The sequence below is a fragment of the Trichechus manatus genome, unplaced genomic scaffold, assembly GCF_000243295.1.
Source record: "Trichechus manatus latirostris isolate Lorelei unplaced genomic scaffold, TriManLat1.0 scaffold00031, whole genome shotgun sequence".
Taxonomy (NCBI): domain Eukaryota; kingdom Metazoa; phylum Chordata; class Mammalia; order Sirenia; family Trichechidae; genus Trichechus; species Trichechus manatus.
Window position 1 is genome coordinate 1,615,368 of NW_004443967.1, and position 12,055 is coordinate 1,627,422.

Consider the following 12,055-nt stretch of genomic DNA (forward strand, 5'->3'; position numbering starts at 1 on the left):
CTTGTCATTTTGTGGTAGTTTTTTTGGTTTATATTTTGAATGACTGAACTTTATCATCTAATATTTTCTTCAAGAGTGTTTTATGGAAACAATATTTCTTGAATTTTTCCATATTCAGTATTATTTAACTTGTTTTTAAACTGAACTGTGGTTAGATTGGGTGTAAATTCTTGAGTCATTCTTTTTTTTCCCTTGAGGACTTTGTAGGTATTGCTCTACTTACTGTTTTTTACCATTGATTCTCTCCATCTCTCTCATTTTTAGATAGCAGCGTTTTTGCCTAGATTCTCAAAGGATTCTCTTTTAATCCTTGATGTGCAGCAATTTCGCTAGGATATATCTGGATTATTCTGCATCAGTTTTTCTTAGGAAATGATTTGCTGTTTCAGACTATTTGATTTCTTGTTTAGTCCTGCCTTTCTCATATCTTAGTAATGCCAAATGAGGTCTGTGAATGCTTCACATGTTCCAAACAAGGGATTGTTGGGTTTGCCCTTCTGGCTATGTCATGTACTTTCAGAACTGAACTATGATGGTTTTGAGATTTTCATCTACAAGCCATTGTAGATCTCTTGCTTGAGGTCTTCCAGCATTCCTCTTTTACCTTCACTGCATTTGGCAGCCCTTTTCATATAATGTGGTTAGGGATATCTCCTAGTTTGTGGAAGATGTAGTTTGTGTTTTTGTTTCTCATTCTCCTCCCCTAGTTGTGAGATTTTCAAGAACTGAAAGTGACCACAGCACTTTTACCTGCCATTTCAAAGCAGAAATCCTTGGGCTGAAAGTTTTGTCAGAATTAAGATCACTTTACTGTAAAGAATAAAATACGTGCTCATATTGCCAAAACCAGTTTATTTACAGAGGTTCTGTTAGATCAAGTTTTTTTTTTTTTAAACTGAAAACACACTTTGACAATTTTAATTATGTCAGTTAGGATTTTTGAAGCCTCGTACATTAGAAAGTATAAAGAATGAGGCATTCTCTAGTTAGGCAGTGATTGCCATTCTTTAGAACGCTCATTAATTCTTCAGTTTGCTTTAGATGTTGATTCCTTTTTCAACTGAATCTGAAAATTGAACTTCCACGCTCTAGATTCTGCCACGAGAATTTTTTACTTTAAATTCTCTGGTATACTAAATGTTACTTCTGGAATAATCTGGTATTCTGAATGGCATATTGTTTGTTAAGGGAAATGTTAATATATTTTCCTCATTTAATGGCCTTATTAAAAGAAAAACTAAGTTTGAAAAATCTTGATAGCTGGTGAGTGCCTCCTTTTTATTCTCTGATTTGAACACATTCTTAGATTCATTTGACCCAGTTCCATTTTACCCATCCTTTGTTCATTAGCCAGAGCAAGGTGGTTGCCCAGAGAAGGCTAGGTTGTTTTTTCCATCCCATTTTTTCCTTTGTAACCAAATGTATTATTTTTTAGTCACAAATAAAAAAGCACATTCTAACAACCTCACAGAAAATTTTAATCCATGATAGATTATTGGAGTTTCCAGTTTTAAGTCTTTGTCACTCTAATTATTAATCACTTCAGTGTTGTTTAAATCTAATATCTTAATAATTTTGTAAAAATTTATCAGTGTTCCAATTTACCTGAGAACAGTAGCTTGTGTTTACTACTAAATAAATGCATTGAGCACTTGAAACATTATGAGATATTAGTAGATATCCCTCAGAAAAGGTTTTGTGATCCAAATAAATTTGGAAGATCTTGTAGATTATATCCTTCTTTACAGAGTACACTGTTATATTAAATGCAGTGGTAATTTCTGCTCTAAAGACATAATTGTGTGTGAAATACATCTTATGCTAAACCTATTTGGGAAGCCCTGGTGCAGTAGTGGTTAAGAATTTGGCTGCTAACCAAAAGATCGGCAGTTTGAATCTACCAGGCGCTTCATGGAAACCCTATGGGGCAGTTCTGCTCTGTCCTGTAGGGTTGCTATGAGTCAGAATAGACTCGACGGCAATGGTTTTGGTTTGGATTTTGAAACTTGTTTGACCATGGAACTAGATTGTAGAAATACATTTTGGGAAATGCTGAGAATGTACATTTTCAGCGTTAAGACATTATTGGGATATTCTAAGACGTGTTTGCATGACCATTTTGATTGCAGTGATAGGTAATTACTTACAGCCATGTGGACCTAATAAGCTTTTTAATATAGCAGAAATGAAAACCACTGTCCTAGTATGTAAATACACTTAGAACTCATTTAATTATGATGGTATTTTCTGTAATCCTAAGGATTTCTCTCTTGACCGGGACATTGTCTTAGGCTTGATCATCTAGCCTGAAATATTTCTTGAGTGTCTATTATGTGTTAGATGCCCAGAATTGGCCATTTTTGGAAATATTTTTCTTTAAGACTTAGCAGTAGGAGTTTCCGAGACTTGGTGGGACAGTGATTAAAGCACTCGGCTGCTAACTGTAAGGTCACTGGTTTGAACCCAGTAGCTACTCTGCGGCAGAAAGATGTGACAGTCTGCTTCCCTAAAGAGTACAGCCTTGGAAACCCTATGGGGCAGTTCTGCTCTGTCCTGTAGGGTTGCTGTGAGCCAAAACCAACTCGAGGGCAATGGATTTTTGGTTTTAAGGTGGCTCAGACTAATTTTTCAGATAAAAAAAAATTGAGACCGGGAAATATAATATTTGCCTAAATATAATAAGTAAATATAATAATTGCAATTTATGAAGGAATTTGCCAAAACCCACAGATCTAGATCTTTTGCTTCTTTATTCCCTCCTGCATCTTCCTTTTAGTAAATTATTTTTAATCACATTCCTTTGGAGATGGATATCAGCTATGTGATTCTCTTCACTTAACAAGAGAATTGTGGGTAGAGATTGAGTCACATTTGGTGTTAGATTATAAGGTGGGTCAAATTTAATATGGATGGAACCCAAGCAAGTCTTTGGATATCCAGTTCCCCTCTAACTTATCTTAATTATTCTCTTTCTCCTAGGCAAGAGAAAAATAACTTTAAAATAAACATGTACTCTAGCCAGTGTTACTACTAAGGAATAATCAGTACTAGTTTTAAAGAATCGTTGCACTTGCCAAGGACAGATAAGTTCCTGATTCTTCTCTGAATTGAGCGGTATCATCACTTCTTAGTGGTTAGTTGTGAAAACATTTATCCATCTATTATTAATGGAAAAAATGGACTTAAATAACAATAGAGTTAAACTCTGTGATGCTGAATTTAAATTAGTTTGTAAAAAATATATCTTTCTAAAGCATACTTTTCAGAAAGAAATAGTAAAAAAATAATTGAACTCTAGGTTTAGGAATGTACACTTAGGCACATAATAATATATTAATGGAAGTAATTCTCTTTTAAATGTCAGAATGATTAGTAAACTACTGATGTGATCTGTATGATCAGGACTAAGATTGGGAAGGGGAATAATTTTTTTAAGATAGATGTTTGGATTTTCTGTATTTTGTTGGCCATTCTTTTTAGTCACTATTTCCCCAGACTATAGAAAGCAATGTTACCTTTTCAAATCTTGGCCTATCAGAAGTTATCCTTGGTTCATGTGTTTAATCCTGATTATCAACAAGATTATTTATATACCAGTTTAATTTATTCTGAAATAGAGGGAGTATAGCACAGTGGTTAAGAGATGGGCTTTAGAGTCAGAACTACATTAGTCTCGTTGCTTTTTACTGCCAGTTACAGTCTGTGTGATCTTGGACAAATCATTTAATTTCTCTGAGCCTCTGTTTCCTTATCTGTAGATGAGGATTAATCTGCCACAGAATTATTTTAAGGACTTTAATGAGGTGATAGCTAAAAGCACCTAGCACATTGCCTGGCATATACACCCACTCCTCACTTATCCACATGGTTAGGTTCCAAAGACCAGGTCGTTATGTGAAAATTGGCATTATGTGAAATGGAAGATGACCACATCAGATCACAAAATGGAGAATCAATACATCATTAGATAACTGCCAATTACATCATTATATAACTGCCAAACCACTTGAGAATCATGGCCCAGCCAAGCTGACACATAGCCTTAACCATCACAGCAAGCATTACTTTCGCCTTGCACCACAGCATTTGTTACTGCCAGATGTACATCGTTAAGGTGCAAAATAGTCTGATAGTAGATTTTTTACTGTTATCATAAATGCGAAATGGTGGATAATGATATAGTCAAATACGTGAGGCGTAGATACAGTAAGTGCTCAGTAAATGTCTGGTGCTGCTAGTGGTGTTATTGTCAGATTTACACCCTGCTATTGAGCGAGTGACTTCCCTAAATTTTGGTTAACTCATCTGTTAAATGGGAATAACACTACCTGGGGTGTCTACTTCACAAGGTTGTTTTGAAAATCAAATGTAATTACGTGAAAAGTAGTTTATAAACTTGCAACTCCTATCTTAGATGAAGTAGCAAGTTTTATACCATTAGAACTGGACAGGTAGAAGCAGAGTGAGTGGAGTCAGCTTTCCAGAAAAGGGCTTACCTGAGGGCTGGAAGATTAAGGTACATGCAAACACAGTCCTGTTTCAGGCCAGTCAGGCACAGAATACAGATTCCTTTATTTGGTGGTTGTCGTTTAGAGACACATCATCCCTTGCAGGTTGAAGAGTATCAAGATACCTATTTCGTCGGTATACTCCACATAGTGTTCTTACACCCTAGATGAAGAATCTGTGGCAGAAAGTCCAAACATTTTAGCTCAGTATCCTGGCCCTTTATGATTTGTTTTTAATCTCCATTTCTTGACCTTATTCCCTGCCATTTCTTCAGCTCCCCTCTCGCTACCTTTCTTTCATCATCCCCAACACCCACCTCTTTTCCAGAGAGAGAGGGCGGTACATGCTATTAACAGTTTGGTGCATATTCTTTTATTTCTTCTTTTGTGCCCTTATAGAGATGTGTAACTCTTCACATACTTCTATATTTTTCTTTAAAAGAAAAATATGGAGAAGTCACACTTTAGGAGTTAGGTCCAAAAGTTAACACATATGGTGAAAACAATGTATAATAAAAACACCCCTTCAAAATTCCCTAAATGCTCATAAAGTACATTACATGTGATTTTTGCACATACAGCTTTGTACAGTATATGCATATGTAAGTACAATGATTTATAGTATATAATTTTATAAAGAGACATATTAATAAATTATTCAAGTGTTGCTTAGGTACTACTGCAAATTTATGAAGATTCCAATTTACTGATTCTTTTTGTTTTTAGTCATCTTTGCTGTGATGATTTTTATCAATTTGTCTAATTCTTAGTTATTTAATGTTTTTCTGTTGCCTTCAATTAACTCAGATTTTTCTTTGAGCATATTGAGGAAGCCATTACCGTCCACTTAACCTGACCACTTGAATAACTGGTAAATACATTTTTGAGAAGAGTTGGTGTCTTAGTTATCTAGTGCTGCTATGAGAGAAATACCAACAGTGGATTGCTTTAACAAACAAGCTTATTCTCTCACGGTCTAGTAGGCTAGAAATCTGAATTCAAGGCGCCAGCTCCAGGGAACGGCTTTCTTTCTCTATAGGCTCTGGAGGAAGGTCCTTGTCATCAATCTTCCCCTGGTCTAGGAGCTTCTCAGCACAGGGAACCCTGGTCCAAAGAACGTGCTCTGCTCCTGGCCATACTTTCTTGGTTGTATGAGGTCCCCCTGTCTCTCTGCTCACTTCTCTCTTTTATATCTCAAGAGATTGACTCAAAATACAAGTTTATCTTGTAGATTGAGTCCTGCCTCTAATCCTGCCTCGTTAACATCATAGAGGTAGGATTTACAACACTAGGAAAATCACATCAGATGACAATGGTGGACAGTCACACAATGCTGGGAATCATGGCCTAGCCAAGTTGACACACGTTTTTGGAGAACACCATTCAATCCATAACAGCTGGGAATCCTGAAAAACAATTCCCACATTCTTTCTATAGAATGACCATATACTTGAGTGGAAAGGTAGCATAATCAGTGCTATTTAAATTTCTTCTCCTTTCTCACTTCTTTTCACTCAGTTCATAGTTGAAGTACACAAGAGTTGGATGCACTTATACTTCTATTACTTTGAATCCTTTTTGTTCTATAGCTTTTTTTCCCCCCTCACGTACTTATCAGAGTATCAGTAATCACTTTTTTGTACTTTTCTACTCTAGCATTTCTATTTTAGTCTCTGTATTGGTATTCTCTATTTGGTGATACATTGTTCTGTTAGTTCCTTTAGCTCTTTAGGTATGTTTTCCTTTAGCTCTTTGAACAAATTTAAAATAGCTTAAGTCTTTGTCTAGTAAGTTCAACATCTGGGCCTTTTCAGGGATAGTTTCTATTGTTTGATTTTCTTCTTGTGTATGGGCCTTCCTTCCTTCTTTCTTTGCATGTTTTCTAGTGTTTTCTTGAAAACTGAACATTTTAAATAATACGTGGCAACTTTGGAAAACAAATTCTGCCCTCTCCCCAGGGATTTGTTGTTGTTGCTGCTGGTTGTAGTTGTTGTTTGTGTAGTAATTTTTCTGGACTAATTCTGCAAAATCTGTATTCTTTGTTGTGTGTGGCCATTGAAGTCTCTACTTCATTAGCTTAGTGGTTAGCTAATGATTGGACAGAGATTTCTTTAAACACCTGGAACCGGTAAATCTCCCAGTTTTTGTGAAGGGGCTATGTGTGTGTTGGGCATGCCTTTAACACTCAGCAAGGCAGTTGACAGCTCTGCCTTAGTCTTCACTGCTTGCTTGAGCTTGTATGGAACCTCAAGTTCAGCCAAACATGAGCGCTTAGGGCCTTCTCAGGTCTATCCTAAGCATGTGCACAGCCCTGGACATTGGCACAGCCCTAAGCATGCTCATGACCTTCTAGATTCCCAGATATATGTTGGAGCTTTTCAAAGCCCCTATAGATATCTCATTCCCTAGCTTTTCCTTTTAAACTTTTTGGAATATGTTGGAGCTTTTCAAAGTCCCTATGGATTTCTAACTCCCTCGCTTTTCTTTTTAAGCTTTTTGGTTAGTCTGTTGTTTGCCCTAACTGTTGTCTACTGCCTCAGGTAGCTGCAAAGTTAAAACACTTGCCTGTAATTGTTTTTGACAAAGGTTCCCCCTGGGGGAAGGCCTTTTTGCATTGGGTGAGCTTTAAGTCAGATCAAATACAGACAGCATGCAAGTGGGGTCTTCCTGACAAAATAATGACAATTCTTTGGGAATGAGGCTTTGAAAGAGGCCCAGCACTGTTCTGCTCCCTCCAGTGGCTGCTAGTCTGCTACTGGGAATGTGAACTGTCATTTTTCAAGGATACCGTGGAACTGAAGAGTGGGGATGGGACTAAAACCAAAACCCAAACTCAGTGCTGTCAAGTCAATTCTGACTCATAGCAACCCTATAGGACAGATTAGAACTGCCCCATAGGATTTCCAAGGTTGTAACCTTTACAGAAGCAGACTACCACATCTTTCTTTTGCACAGCTGCTGGTGGGTTTGAACCGCCAAGCTTTTGATTAGCAGCCAAGTGCTTAACCACTGCACCACTAGTGCTTCTCTGGGATGAGACTACTGCAAGTTAAAATACCACAAAGCTCATTGTTCTTACTGATATTCAGCTTTTTTTTTTTTTTTTTAATAAATGCTCCCAGAATCCTCAAAGCCTTCGGTTAATTTTCAGAGGCCTGATAAAGTTGATTCTGACAATTTTTTGCCGATTTTCTCCTTTTATAGAAGAGAGCATTTCTGAAACTACTGACTCCACAATTTTCTCTGATAACCCCTTTGCTTGGGCTTCAGCATCCCACACTGTTAGGCCTCCAGGTTTGGATGTCTCTCCACCTTCACCCCATTCAGGCTCTGACTCCCAATGTCAGGCTTGCCTTCTGTGTCGATGCCCTATTCACGTTGCTTGGACTAACTCTCCATGCCATGCCACCTCCCCCACAGTTTCCCCTACATGTAGACATCTTCCTTACCCCAAATTAGGCCCCAGTAACCCACACAGGACCGCCTCCACTGGTGAATGCTCTCTCACCCTAATCAGGCTCTGACTTTCCATGCTGAGCCATCTCTCTGCTAGGACACCCTTCCCACCCACTTGACCTCTGATACCCCTTGCTGGTTGCCAACATATGTCTGTGTTCACCTCACCATGTTCAGTCTCCTAAACTCCATACAGAGCTTCCCCTTTATGGGATCACTCTTGTGGTTGGGATGAATAGAAGGGGTTGTTCAGAGTCTACTGTCAGAGAGATGATTTTGGAATGTTTTGTAATAGGCTAGCAGAAATTAAGAATATAGTAAGAGTTGTGGGGATTGGGCACTAGGAGAAGCTTGGATATTAGTCATTTGAGGAAGCCAGGGGAAAAATAAATAGAAAAGGCTAAAACTTGATGTAGAGATGGATTGTTCTTCAGGATTTGAAATTAGGAATGCAAAAAGGTAATTGGTTTAAGAAATGATGGGAGAGAGTCAAAAGGTGAAATTATCAGCCAGCTCAGATCCAAAACTGAAACTTGTGACTGGAGGTGTTATAAATAGAAGAGATTGATTGGCAGCTCTGGAGTGAAAGAGTCTTACGTTGTCAAGACAGATGGGAAGATGACTGAGCCTAAAGTAAAGATTGAGAATGCAAAGGAGTACACACTATAGAAATCTAGTGGATCGAGAAAAAGGTGTTTGGAATCTTAGTGATTTGAAAGTCCATGAGTTAAGGCTAATTGATTAAATTCTGGGACTCCTGTACTATATAATATGTACAGTAGAAATTTGATGTAATCTTAGTGGGAGGATAGACTGAGGTGAAGCCAGTGACTAATAATTGGGGGCTAGTTGGCAAAAAATCCAAGGTTGTCCGTTCATGAAACTTGTTCCTCTTACATAAAGGAAACATCAAGCTTATAGATTTCAGCATGTTGCTCCCATTCTGTGTGTCAGACAGGTTTCAATTAAGATCAGTTTACCACTTTATTAGGTTTTTCCTAGATTGTTTCCACTTGATCGATGTTAATAGGATGAAAAAATGTTAAATATATGCATTAGAATATCTTGGTTTTTAAAAAATTTAACGTATCAGCACATTGTAATTCAGCAGTGTTCTTTTTTCTTCTAGTTTACTCTGTTCACTTATTAACAAAATGTTGCTTGTCCAGTTTTATCTTTAATGTATGATATCACCATTTCAAATTTCTAGTGCCCAGCGGGAACCAGATAAATGTTTATTTGGATGATGGCAATATCCTTTCTGTGTAAAACCATGCATTGTCTTCTTAGATACTCATTCCGCACCATTTCCCTTGGAGGCTTTCTTGATAGTATTTCCTTTTGTTCAGTTCCAAAATTTGTACAGAAGTTTTTTGGATTGGTAATTAGAATGCTTCCTTAATAAGGGAAGAGTAATTATCTAGATAAATTAAAAATACAAGGCAAAAAATAATCTTCGTTGCAGGTAGTACCATTGCAAGTAGTACTTGTAGAATATAAAAGATATTTTAGAATAATTGTTTTCAATTATATGAGTATGTTGAAGTTCCCGGCCTTCTATTTCTCATTGTCTCCAGAACTAGTTAGGAAACTGCTGTGATAGCAGCAATCTTAAGTACAAATCCTTAAAGTTTGAACAGTAAGTATCGTAATATCACTCACAATGAAATCCCTGGTATCTTGTCATTGTAGTGGTAATTCTTTATAGGAATGGAAAATGACACAATTCTGTATTGTGCTTTCAGTGTTTTTCATTTTAGTTTTTGTTTTATTGAGTCAAGGAATATGCTAGGGTTTTTTGACCTGAGCATTTGGAAGGATGCAGTTGCCATTTACTGAGATGGGGAGGAAGACTTGAGGTGGAAGGGCAGGGAATTCAGGAGTTCAGTTTTAGTCATCTTAAATGTGAGATGCTTATCAGACATCCAAGTGGAGATGCAAGGTAGGCAGTTGGATATACGAATCTCTGGAATTAAGGAAAGAAGTCCAGGTTGGAGATGGAAGTTGAGCATTGACAGCATGTAGATAGATAGCATTTAAGTATGAGACTGGATGAAATCGTCTAGTCCCTACTAGGTAGTGAGTACAGATAGAGAAGACATCTGAGCCCTGGGACGCTCTCATGTTTAGAGAGGTTTGGGAGATGAGAAAGAACTAGCAAAGAATACTGAGTATGCCAGTGAGATAGGAGGAAAAGCAAGGGAGAGTGGTATGCTGGAAGACAACTGTAGATAGAAAGTATTTCAAGGAGGGGGATGACCAACCTTGTTAAATGCTGTAGATAGTTTGAGGAAGATGAGGACTGGATATTGACCAATTGGAGGTTACAATGTGGGAATATTAACTGTGGTAAAAAGATTGTTTCCTAATATTTTAAAATGTACACTGTGAAAAATATTGTATGCTTCCATGTGAAAAGTAGAGGATTATGCCCTTTTGTTTAGAATTAGAAGAATTACTGTATTTGGGCTAAGGATCCTTAATAGTAGATTGGCTTCAAAGAAATAAAGTTTGTGATTTTTTAGCACTGAGCCTACATGAGAAGAAACTGCTACAGGCTAAAATGTAACCTAGCTAAATAGCATACAGCTTTGTCATTGCTTTGGTATCTAAATCAGTATAATTTTTCTAAGGTTTTGAGCTCCTAGGGGACAAAAACTCTTGTTTCCTCAATTCAGTATAACAACAAGCAACCCATGCCGTCGAGTCGATTCTGACTCATAGCGACCCTATAGGCCAGAGTAGAACTAACTGCCCCATAGGATTTCCAAGGAGCGCCTGGTGGATTCAAACTGCTGACCTTTTGGTTAGCAGCCGTAGCTTGCCACCGGGGTTTATGGCTCCTAAATTTTTGGTAAGATACGAATAACTGTTCATGAGACTCGTAGATGATTTTAATAGGTTAAAATTTTTCTGCATATTTATGTATGAAAGAATTTATAATGTTTCACTCAAGTAGCAGGTTATATTATAAATGAAAATAACTTATTTGAAGGAGGTAGAATGAGGTAGCGGAGGGATCACTGGAAAGTTAGAAGGTTTTGGTTCATTCCTGCCTCTGCTACTAATCGACCCTGTGACAAGGCACAGATAAGTTCATCTGTAAAACAGCTTGTTTTACTAGATAAGAGTGGTCTTTTTATTTCTAAAATGTTATGCATGACTTAGCTTCTCATTTTGTTGTGGGAAATTTTTCTCTTGCTCTTATTGATAAGCAACATTGAAAAAAATTGTCCAAGTAAGAAAACTGAACTTGGGTGTAGGTACCCAAGATCACATTGTTGCAGTGGTTAAGCGCTTGGTTGCGAACCAAAAGGTCAGAGGTTTGAACCCACCAGCCACTCTGTGGGAGAAGAGACCTGGTGATCTGCTCCACTAAGGATTTACAACCTAAGAAACTCTATGCGTCAGCTCTAATCTGTCCCGTAGGGTCACTACGAGTTGGAACTGATTTGAGGGCCCGCAGCAGCAGCAGCACCACCACCACCCAAGATCATGTAACTTTTATGCAAATAGAAATCAGAGTTTGAACTTAGATGTTAAATGCCAAGACTGGTAGAATGTTAAGGAAAAGATTGCTTTATATTTTGTAGCAGTTCATTCAGATTACAGTTTTTGGTGCTCAGACTGTTAATTCTCATCTCACTTCCTGGCTGTGAGATTTTAGATAAAATTTTCAACCTCGCGAGCCTAGTTATCTCATTAAGGATTTTAAACTTTTTTTTTTTTTTTTTTAAGTTAATTGGGGTAAAACCCTCTGCCCCCACTCCTCTTATTTTACATGTTTCTTTATACATTTTTAGGAATGCATTTTGCAAAAGGTGAGGATTTCTAATACATATGTACTAATGGTGTCCTTATCAGTTGATTTAAATTTATAGGCACAAGGTCTTTTTAAGACCTTAAGACAGAATTAAGATGTCCTTTATAGATTGTTATGAATGGTGAAGCTACAGATTTCACTTTACGAGTATTTAGATACTTAAATACTTCACGCTAGTTTGTTACTTTTTGGTATCTTGGTCTTTTGGTTTTTAATAGAGCAGTATTTTCTTCCCAGTTATTTTAATTTTTGTTTTATATATATATTT

At 37.2% G+C, this 12,055-nt stretch overlaps 1 protein-coding gene across 1 annotated transcript in view; it reads left to right on the plus strand.

Moving 5' to 3' along the window:
* Positions 1–12,055, plus strand: part of SHOC2 (SHOC2 leucine rich repeat scaffold protein) — a 98,729-nt gene that overhangs the window by 16,341 nt on the left and 70,333 nt on the right. The window lies entirely within an intron of this gene.